The sequence below is a fragment of the Hemibagrus wyckioides genome, linkage group LG07 (genome assembly GCF_019097595.1).
Source record: "Hemibagrus wyckioides isolate EC202008001 linkage group LG07, SWU_Hwy_1.0, whole genome shotgun sequence".
NCBI classification, from domain to species: Eukaryota; Metazoa; Chordata; class Actinopteri; order Siluriformes; family Bagridae; genus Hemibagrus; species Hemibagrus wyckioides.
Window position 1 is genome coordinate 8,652,198 of NC_080716.1, and position 10,994 is coordinate 8,663,191.

The following is a 10,994-nucleotide window of genomic DNA, read 5'->3' on the forward strand; positions in this document are numbered from 1 at the left end:
CTTTTTAAAGAATTTCTTTTAAATGGTTCACTAAAATGTAAAAAATAGCATTTTATATTATATAATGTATTTATGTATTATACAATATATTATTTAATCTAAAAACACAAGCATGAACACAATAGCAGAAAAGAATGGAGCTCCACATTGAAGTAATAAAACAAGATGAAGGTCTTACAATACACTATACAGTTACTGGGGTGTGGTATAAATAAAAAACATGAGGTAATTATTATTAATTGGTATTCATAGTAATGTAAATAATAGGATAAGGCCTTCAACCCTCCCTCTGCTTAGTGCCAAGCTGTTCCCCACCTTTTCTACATGAGGTATCATGCTGACCAGAGAAAGGGTCAGTGTACTGCTCATGATTTTTGAGTCAGTGGTAAACACAAGTCAGTGTCATAGGAAGTCTCTTTCTGTTCCCATCCTCTCCTGTCTTCACTACAGCCATGTAAGTTAAATGCTCTATTTCTCTCTTCCCCTCTCTCTTTCTCTCTCTCTCTCTCTCTAGATTTAGTTGATACCGGAGCTGCACCCTCGTTGCCGGACACCCCGACTTCCTGGCCTGCCCTTTAGATACACCTCTACTGTGTAATAATTTAAAATCTGTGTAATACTCTGTAATCTTGGCATAGAGTCTTCATCAATAAATAAAACCAGGGAGCAACAATCACTTGTGTATTATGTGGGAGAAACTCTTACTCAGATCATAAAGAGGCAATGTTTGTGACATGTAATCCTGGAAAAAGTGTTATATGAGATGGATATTATATCATTATTATTAACCTATCCTTTTTAATAAATGTAATATTTTGTAAAATTTTATTCATGTTAAAAAACATTATTCCATGTTATTTAATTCATTCATGTTCTTATTTTCTTTTGGGTAATGAACCAGTATTTTCTTTTACCACCTGAATAGCTTGTTCTCTTTCCATAGACAATTATGTACTCTTTATCTTGTCTTAGGCCTACAGACTGCATAATGCAGATTTATCCCTGTATAACTGTCTGTTTGACACATTTCAACAGTATCCATCTGACCAATAACCACAAAGAAATAAAAAGTGACATTCTTTACTTCTGCTTCATTCTTGATTTACTATTGTTGCAGTTCCAAGCTGCTTGATAAAACAACAGAAAAGAGATGTTGAAATGAACAATTCAGAATACCTTCAGAGGACCTTGTATTATATAAAGCTGCTATAAAAGTGCATGTGCAGAAATAATCACTCCTCATGGAAAGTTTATTGAATAGAGTATTAAGAAGAAGAAGTATTATAATGTGTGTGTGTGTTGTTTCACAAAGACAGTAAGACAGTACTTAGACAGTAAAGTCTGATCCTGAGGTTGATGAGATGAATGTGTGGGACACTTATGGATTATCATAAAGGAGATTCACTGTGAATACCACAATTTTCACAGTTTTAGTTAAGCTGTTCTTATTAAAATGATCGTTTTTACTTATTAATCTTTAGGAATTCACTGTTTAAGAAGTGATCTATGAGCAGTAGATATAAAGAGCTGTGCAGTAACTCCAGAGGAACTGAAAGCCATTATTGAGCTGAGTGAAATTTAACAGTTTTTTATTTTTTATTTTATTAGCAGTAACAACAACAAAAAAGTCTATTTTTAAGAATTTATCTTCAGATGTTTAATATAAAAGCTGTTTCCTGGTTGACAGGTAATTTCTTTATTTTCTGCTCTCTGGTTGAGCATCACCTGGCTTGCTTTCTACAGCTTCAGCCTCAGCTTCTTCCTGAACCATGTTTTCAGCCTCATCCACTTCTAAAAAAATTAGCATTTTAAATGTGGTGTAATGTTTAGATTGTATTCACTGACACATATAAAATGTTGCACTTCAATTCCTCATTAATTTAATATCAGCAGATCTCCAGGTACATTACCGACATCATGACATGATATTAAGATTCGATTCGATTCGATTCGATTCGATTCGATTCGATTCGATTCGATTCGATTCGATTCGATTCGATTCGATTCAACTTTATTGTCACTGCACATGTGGGTACAAGGCAATGAAATACAGTTAGCATCTAACCAGAAGTGCATTCTCGCAGTGCAAATAATTAGCATATATAATCAGTATATAAACAAATAAATAATTTGCATATATAAACAATATATAAAAATATATAAATAATTTGCATATATATACAGTATACAGAGGGAGGTAAATTCAATGAGTGCAAATGAGCAAATGATTATAGGTGGTGCAATAAAGAATGTATTGTATACCATGAAAACAATTAAATATGTAAACAGTATTCAGAGAAGGAGGTATGTACAATGAATGCAATGATTTAGATGTATGCCGTGAGGAAGATATTGTTTACCATGGTAAATATTTGTGTATGTAAACTGTATACAGAAAGGGTTATGTACAGAAAAAGGTTATATACCCTGATAATAATGTGTTCAGTCAGTGTCTGTGTGATCGCGTGGAGGCGGAGTTCAGCAAAGAAACAGCTATGGGGAAAAAGCTGTTCCTAAACCTGCTTGTCTTGGTCTGGAGGCTCCTGTAGCGCCTCCCAGAAGGCAGGAGGGCAAAGAGCCTATTGGCAGGGTGAGAGAAGTCCTTTATGAGTTTGCGTGCTCTGCTGAGACAACGCTTCCTGTAAGTGTCCTCGATCTTAGGAAGTGGAACTCCTATGATGCGTTGGGCAGTTTCACCACCCTCTGCAGCGCTTTCCGAGCTAACACAGTGCAGTTACCATACCAGACAGTGATACAGCCAGTCAGGATGCTCTCGATGGTGCAACGGTAGAAGTTCACCAGGATGTCTGAAGAGAGATGGTTCTTCCTCAGAGCCCTCAGGAAGAAGAGGCACTGGTGAGCCTTCTTGACCAGACTGGAGCTGTTGGTAGTCCAGGAGAGAACCTCGGAGATGTGGATACCTCGGAGATGTGGATGTGGATTTGAAGCTGTGGTGTCACGGTCCACCACCTCTCCATTGATATGAATGGGTGCGTGTGTGTCACCTTTCTCATTCCTGAAGTCCACTATGAGCTCCTTGGTCTTTGCAGTGTTGAGCAGCAGGTTGTTGTCAGCGCACCACACAGCACACAGCCTTGAAGTACTCCAGTGCCAAGGATGAGGGTGGAAGAGCATTGGCAATCCATCCGAACATGCTGGGGCCTGTTGGTCAGAAAGTCCAGGAGCCAGTTGCATAGTGATGCATTGATGCCCAGGTCTCCAAGTTTGGTGACTAACTTGGAAGGGATGACAGTGTTAAACGCTGAACTAAAGTCCAGGAAAAGCATTCTGTCTTTATTGTCCACGTGAGAGAGTACTGAGTGCAGCGCTGTGGATACTGCGTCCTCCGTGCTCCTGTTCTGAAGGTAAGCAAATTGATGAGGGTCAAGGGTGGCAGGAAGACAGGTTTTGAGGTGTGCCAGGACCAGCCGCTCAAAGCATTTAGTGATGATGGGGGTGAGCGCTACTGGGCGGTAGTCATTCAGGCAGGATGCAGTGGAGTTTTTTGGTACCGGCACAATGGAGGTGGTCTTAAGGCAGGTGGGCACAATAGCTAGAGACAGGGTGAATAAGTCCGAAGGACCCCCGCCAGCTCCCCAGCACGTGCTCTGAGGACACGTCTGGGGATACCGTCAGGCCCTGCAGCTTTCCATGCATTGATCCTGCTTAGTACTCCACTGACATCATTAGTGGAGAGTGTGAGTGGCTGGAAGTCTGCCGGGAGCTCGATTTTGATTGCTGGCTCCAGATTATCCCTTTCAAAGCGAGCATAGAAGTTGCTTAACTCATTGAGAAAGGAGATATCAGTAGGGTAAAGGGTTGATAGGCTTGTAGTTGCTAATAGCCTGAATGCCCTGCCACATCTGCTGGGGATTGGAGTTGGAGAAGTGTTCTTCAATACTCAGCTTGTAGTAGTACTTGGCCATCTTAATGCCCCGCCTCAAATTGGCCCTGGCTGTACTGTAGGCCTGTGCATCACCAAATCTAAAGGCGGTGTTGCGCGCCTTCAGTAAGAGGCGAACCTCTTTGTTAATCCAAGGCTTCTGATTTGGGTACATGGTGATCTTTTTCTGGGTGGTGACCCTGTCTGTCGTGGTGTTAATGTAATCCAGTACAGAGGAAGTGTAGCCTTCAATATCCAAGTGGGAACCACAGGTCGCCTGAGTGGCAAACATGCTCCAGTCGGTGTGTTGAAACTGGTCCTGAAGTTCAGAGAGAATATTCATACCTGCTTTGTTGACCTGGACTTTCTTCTTTCCTCCTCCTCATGTCCCTCTCCTGGGCCTTTACTTCCTTTCCTTTTCTTTGATGCTACTTTCCTCAGCAACAGCCTGAGTCTTGGTTTCCTCATCTACTTCAGAAACAAAATCACAATTCACAATTAAAATCTGATAAAAAGTTTTGATTAAATTAATTAAACACAGATAAACTTCATTATTATTGATATTTATTACATAATTAGGAAATAATATACAATGTCAAACACTATCACTAGTGACATTTTTGATTATTAAAAATTTTTTCTTTTTATGAATAAATGATGAATTTGTATTTTTTTTATGCTCATTTGTTTAGTTACTTATTTCTTTGAGTAGTTGATGTTCAGAGGGATCGTGTGCAGTTTAGTTTACAGTTAAAGAGCTGTATCGGTGTGAGTGATTGCTTTTACAAACTTCTTCTGGAAAGTTACATGATACACAATTTATTTATTTTATTTTATTTTTCAGCTTCTGTCTGCAGCACCTTCAAGCATTTATCTTATGAACATTGTCCATGTCGGTTTTGTGGTATCCTGAACTAAATATTATTATCGCAATGGAAAATGCTTCCTGGATTGACCACTAGGTGTCACTGTGTGATTACTGCTGTTAATATGCTCTCACTAGTTACTGAGAGAGTTGAGTTTTTGGGCTGAAAATGAAGAAAATCTAATCGGTTGTATGCCAGGTTCATTTTTGTTCATTTACTTACTCATTTTCTGGCTGCTCGTCATTTCAGCGGTTTTCATAAAGACATTAATATAATTAACATTAAACTAGCATCCAGAGTCTGCTTGTCATACATTGCTGAGAGAAACATGGGGATCATGAGTGTCTGAGAAATTACAAGCTTCTTACAGATTTCTTTTTTTAATGTTAAAGTCAGCCCTGTTCTGTTGTTTATGTCCATAATAGGTAAACATTTCTGTGTCAGAGTTTCATACAGTTAGAGGATGAACTGATTTACATGAGAGCATTGTGTATAACATGCCCCATACAGGAAGTATTTATATTTATACATTTTTTATACTGTGTAGTAATTATACTTTGTTTATCAGGGAGAAAGAGTTACTGAAGGAGAAGAGGCGAAAAAGACAGTTACTTTTCCAAGAACAAAAGGTACAAACCTTTGCATAGTAAACTTTCATATTTAAGCAATGCAAATGTTTTAAAGTCTTTGTAATTGCCTAATGTTTCTAAGCTCTAATTATTACTCATGTATTGTTTAATGCTTTGAAGAGAAGCAGACTTTTACCAGAAGCTCTTGTAGAAGAATTTGAGACAGTGGTCCAGAAGTAAGTGATGTTTTTATACTAACATACACCAACCAGGCATAACATTATGACCACCTGCCTAATATTGTGTTGGTCCCCCTTTTGCTGTTAAAACAGCCCTGACCCATCATGCACTGTGCACTCTGACACCTTTCTGTCAGAACCAACATTAATTTCTTCAGCAATTTGAGCAACAGTAGCTCGTCTGTTGGATTGGATCACACGGGCCAGTCTTCACTCCCCATGTGCATCAATGAGCCTTGGCCGCCCATGGCTTGTCGCCATTTCACCACTGTTCCTTCCTTGGACCACTTTTGATAGATGCTGACCACTGCAGACCGGGAACACCCCTCAAGAGCTGCAGTTTTGGAGATACTCTGATCCAGTCATCTAGCCACCACAATTTGGCCCTTGTCAAACTCGCTCAAATCCTTACACTTGCCCATTTTCCTGCTTCTAACATCAACTTTGAGGACAAAATGTTCACTTGTTGCCTCTAATATATCCCACCCACTAACAGGTGCCATGATGAAGAGATCATCAGTGTTATTCATTTCACCTGTCACTGCTCATAATGTTATGCGGGATCTGTTTATGTATACACACACACACACACACACACACACTTCACATTCATTTGCATAATTGTGTATTCTTGTTGTTTCTGTTTAGACCACCATCATTGCCAGATGATCAAGGTAAGATCTAAAATTCTTCTGGTAGTTTCCCAACTTTGAATAGATCAGGCATTATTTCTTTAGTTGGTAGACAGTACTTTTGGAGGCTATTTTGTCCTGCAGCTGAGCAGCAGAAGGAGAAGAAATAAAAGTGAAGAAGTCGAAGAAAGTGTCCAAACGGTAGGCTGAAACATTTATGAATACAACTAGATGTTCTTGCACATGATTATGAGGAAGTGTACAGAACAAAATGACTGCAGTAAAATTCGATGTGTTCAGTCTAATCCATGTGGCTAGAATGCACCTGATGTAGACTGGCACAGCAGTGCTTTTGCACAGGAGCACAAATTGTGTTAAACTGCAGCTTGATGCACAACATCTGTGATTTCTGGCATAACAGCTACAGAAGGTAGTGACTGTTGCTGTGAGGATGTCTGTACTGGATCAGCTAGTGGCTGATACTCAGAGTTCAGTATCAGTATTGTCAGAAATGGGATTGGTAGCATTAATGCAAAAAAAATGGATGATACTTTTTGAGGCAAACACTTCAACTTGTGGTTTAGTGCTAACTCTTAGTATACTAACACTTAGGCTCAGGAAAATGAACCATTTTACCACATACCATGTTACATACAGTGCCATGTTGAAAAAACAAAAACAGCAATCCAACATGTGGCACTGGTTTAATAAGTTGTGTTACAATATGTATGGTTCAGGAACCCAGAGAACAACCAGTAAGGAAACAAAACAAGCCAGTGTATATGTGTTTAACAGAACACTCCACCCTGAAACACATTAAGTTTATACTGAAATATTTGTCATGTGCATAGAGATTGTTTTTGGATAACGCTGCATGTTTATTATTCTTGTGAGACGTTCACAGTTGTCAGTTACTGTAACCAGACGGACATTACCAGCTCAGTTACTATGACATTTTATAGGACAGAAAAAATCGCTAAGGGATAAATACGTGTAAGCCTTGCTGTAATGTTCAGTATTTACTGTCCAGTAATGTGTATATCTGCTTCAAATGCTTGATAGTGAGCTGTTTGAAGGGGAAATGGTATCAAACTCAGGCTATATTTTGAGTAGAGATGATGCTGGATGGAACACTGGCTGTTGGCTGCTGATGTGAATATCAGAATCTCCAGTAGTCACAGAGAAGGCCAGAGCATATAATTTACATCATTTTTATACTCATTAAACCACTCAGTGATCCCTCATGCCCTGTAGATATGAATATTGTCATGCTGTTAGATCAGAATAAAATGTTTCATTATATACACACATTACATACAGTAAATATTATATGTGTTTTTAGGAGAAGCAGTCTCGTCTGGTCAGACATTTTCATTTCCATGGTTGGCCAGAGATTGGAATCTCATCGGACGGAAAAGGAATGATTGATCTGATTGCTGCAGTGCAGAAACAACAACAGCAATCTGGCAACCCCCCTATAGTGGTGCACTGCAGGTACACATACACACCCACTCACACACTCAAGCTGCAAACTGATGATTAAAGCTCAGAATTGAAGTGAACAAGAATCCTTGCTGGCTTGGCATAGGACTGATTGAGGAAACAATCCAATTATTTGCAACACTATTATTGTGTGTCAATATATAATCACACTTTCACTGTTTTATATTGCTGTTTTATACACAATAGTTACCACGGGTGTTTTGGTTTTAATCAGTGCTGCTGCAAGCCTGACTTGAACGTTCATTGTCCTCAGTAACATTTTGGAGCGGGTTAAAGCCGAGGGCTTACTGGACGTGAAGAGTTTACGCACTCAGAGACCACACATGGTCCAAACTGTGGTAAGAATCTTTTACACACAAGTGCCTGATTTGTGGAAAAATAACTAGGTCCTGTCACTGTTAGTTTAATACTTCTTATCAATATGTGATAGTGTACTAACATGTAAACAATTATGTTTTTTCATTCTTTCAGGAACAGTATGACTTCTGCTACAAAGTGGTACAAGATTTTGTAGATATTTTCTCAGACGATGCTAATTTCAAATAACTTTTCCTTTCTTCACTTCTGAAAAAACACTTTCACATTTGTTCTGCTTTCAGTTTCAGAAGAAACTCTTGCTATGGGTTCATAATACTCTATGCACTTGATCTTGATCTTTCTCTTGTTAAGCACTGAAATAAGTGCAGTTTTTTTGTACATAAGCAATTCCTCGATTGTGTAACCACATGATAACGATTTGAAACATTTGCGTTTAGACTGTAGTCTCTTTGTACTTTGTTAAATAATGAAATTGTTTTATTTATATATTTTGGGTACGGGGCTGAATGAGAACATTTTTAGATAATCAACATATATTTTTCATTTGTACATTGCCTGCTACTGTTTTATGTTATTATTATTATTATTATTATTATTATTATTATTATTATTGTTGTTATTGTTGTTGTTAGTGAAAAGGGAGCAGGTGTTAGGTATTTTGTAAAAATCTGTTTTACTCTGGTATTCTGTATGAAGTCTGTTTAACAAATATTCATTGTTCACAACTGCTAAGTTAACAATTCAGTTTCAGCTGAAAGTCTAGAAGACGCATTATATTCAGGTATGCTTGTTAAATGGCCCATCATCATTCAGCTGGATTTTCTGCTGCCAAAAGTGGAGCCATTGATACCAAACAGACCCCATTATATTTAGTTTGATTTGGGGATATACAGTTGTGTTCAAAATAATAGCAGTGTGTTAAAAAGAGTAAAGTTCAAAATTTCAATACATGCAAATGCATTGGGAAAACTGCACATTCAATTCTAAATCAAAACATGAAGAAAAATTGATCAAATTTGTTATTACGTGAAGAAAAAAGAATATTAGGCTGTTCAAAATAAATAGCAGTGTCTGCATGTTTCTTTACAAAGTCAAATGTTTACAGTATAAACTGAAAAATGCTTGAAGATTTAGCTTTCTTGTGAATCACTGAACTAATATTTAGTTAGTATAACCACTATTTCTGAGAACTGCTTCGCATCTGTGTTGCATGGAGTAGGACTTAACCTATTCCAGCCCAGAACGACTTGCACTACACACCACAATTCCTCTGCAGTTCTTGGTTTTGCCTCAGAAACAGCATTTTTGATTTCACCCCACAAGTTTTCTATTGGATCAAGGTCCAGGGACTGGGCTGGCCACTCCATAACTTTAATCTTGTAGGTCTGGAAGCAAGATGCTGCTCACTTACTGGTGTGTGTGGGGTCATTGTCTTGTTGAAACATCCATTTCAAGGGCATTTCCTCTTCATCATAAGGCAACATGACGTCTTTAATTATTTTAATGTACTCAAACTGATCCATGATCCCTGGAATAGGCCCAACACCATAGTATGAGAAACATCCCCATATCATGATGCCTGCAGCACCATGCTTCACTGCCTTCACAGTGTACTGTGGCTTGAATTCAGTGTTTGGGGGTCGTCTGACGAACTGTCTGTGGCCCCTAGACCCAAAAAGAATGATCTTGCTTTCATCAGTCCAGAAAATATTGTGTCATTTCTCTTTAGGTCGGTCAGTGTGTTCTTTGGCAAATTGTAACCTCTTCAGCACGTGTCATTTTTTCAACAGTGGGACTTTGCAGGCGCTTCTTGCCGATAACTTGGCTTCACGTAGACATCTTCTAATTGTTACAGTACTCACAGGTAACTTTAGACTTTCTTTGATCACCCTGGAGCTGATCATTGGCTGAGTCTTTGCCATTTTGGCTATTCTTCGATCCATTTGAATGGTAGTTTTCCATTTTCTTTCACGACTTTCTGGTTTTATTTGCCATTTTAAAGCATTTGATATCATTTTAGCTGAGCAGGCTATCATTTTCTGCACTTTTTTATATGTTTTCCCCTCTCTAATCAACTTTTTAATCAAAGTACGCTGTCCTTCTGAACAATGTCTGGAACGACCCATTTTACTCTGATTTTCAGAGAGAAATGCACAGTACAACATTTGCTGCCTTCGTCCTTAAATAAGGGACACATGTTTGACACCAGTTTTTTTCACAGACTAATTTACCTCTCTAATTGAACTCCACACTGCTATTATATTGAACACACCCTTTTCAATTAATGATTCAATTACACAGAATAAGCAACATGCATGTCATTACTGTTGGGTCTGTTGGTTTTCTATTACTCTACTACACCTACTAGTAAAATATTTGCCATGAAGAAATATAATTTTAGGCAAAACCAGTGATTGATCTGGTTAGTGATGTTGGACTGTTATTATTTTGAACACAACTGTATTTTCTGTGAGCAAAAGCCCTTGTAAAAGCCACTTGACTGTGTCTATCATCTAGTGCTGCTAATATTATGAACAGCAGCTACGCTAATTCTGTTCCACTGTTTCTGTTCCGCTGCACTACGTGGCTCGTAACAGACAAAATCGCCAGGGGTCTTGTTTGCCAGGTTGCTGCCCAAAGGTGTCCCTGCACCCGCCCTTCGATAGCTCAGCTGGTAGAGCGGAGGACTGTAGGTGCTTATAAATGGATATCCTTAGGTCGCTGGTTCAAATCCGGCTCGAAGGATAGCTTTTACCAGCCGCCGGGAAGCGCGCCGTTTCAGTGAAGCGGCTTCTTGCGGCCGCTAGCTCTGGCCGGGCGCGAAAAACAGTTCGCTTCCCTGACCGGGACCTGGCCGCGGCGGTGAGAGCGCCGAATCCTAGCCACTAGACCACCAGGGAGACACGGATAGGCAGGTGGGCCTCGTGCGGCTGTACGCAGCACCCAGGATTGGCCTCTAGTGGCAATTTACGGCAATTCCGGAT

The 10,994-nt window shown here is 39.2% G+C and overlaps 1 non-coding gene across 1 annotated transcript; it reads left to right on the forward strand.

Moving 5' to 3' along the window:
• The first annotated feature begins 10,666 nt into the window (after positions 1–10,666).
• On the forward strand, positions 10,667–10,755 carry trnay-gua (transfer RNA tyrosine (anticodon GUA)). Its single transcript is given in 2 exon segments — positions 10,667–10,703; positions 10,720–10,755. It is a non-coding gene; the product is annotated as a tRNA-Tyr (tRNA).
• The last annotated feature ends 239 nt before the right edge of the window (positions 10,756–10,994 follow it).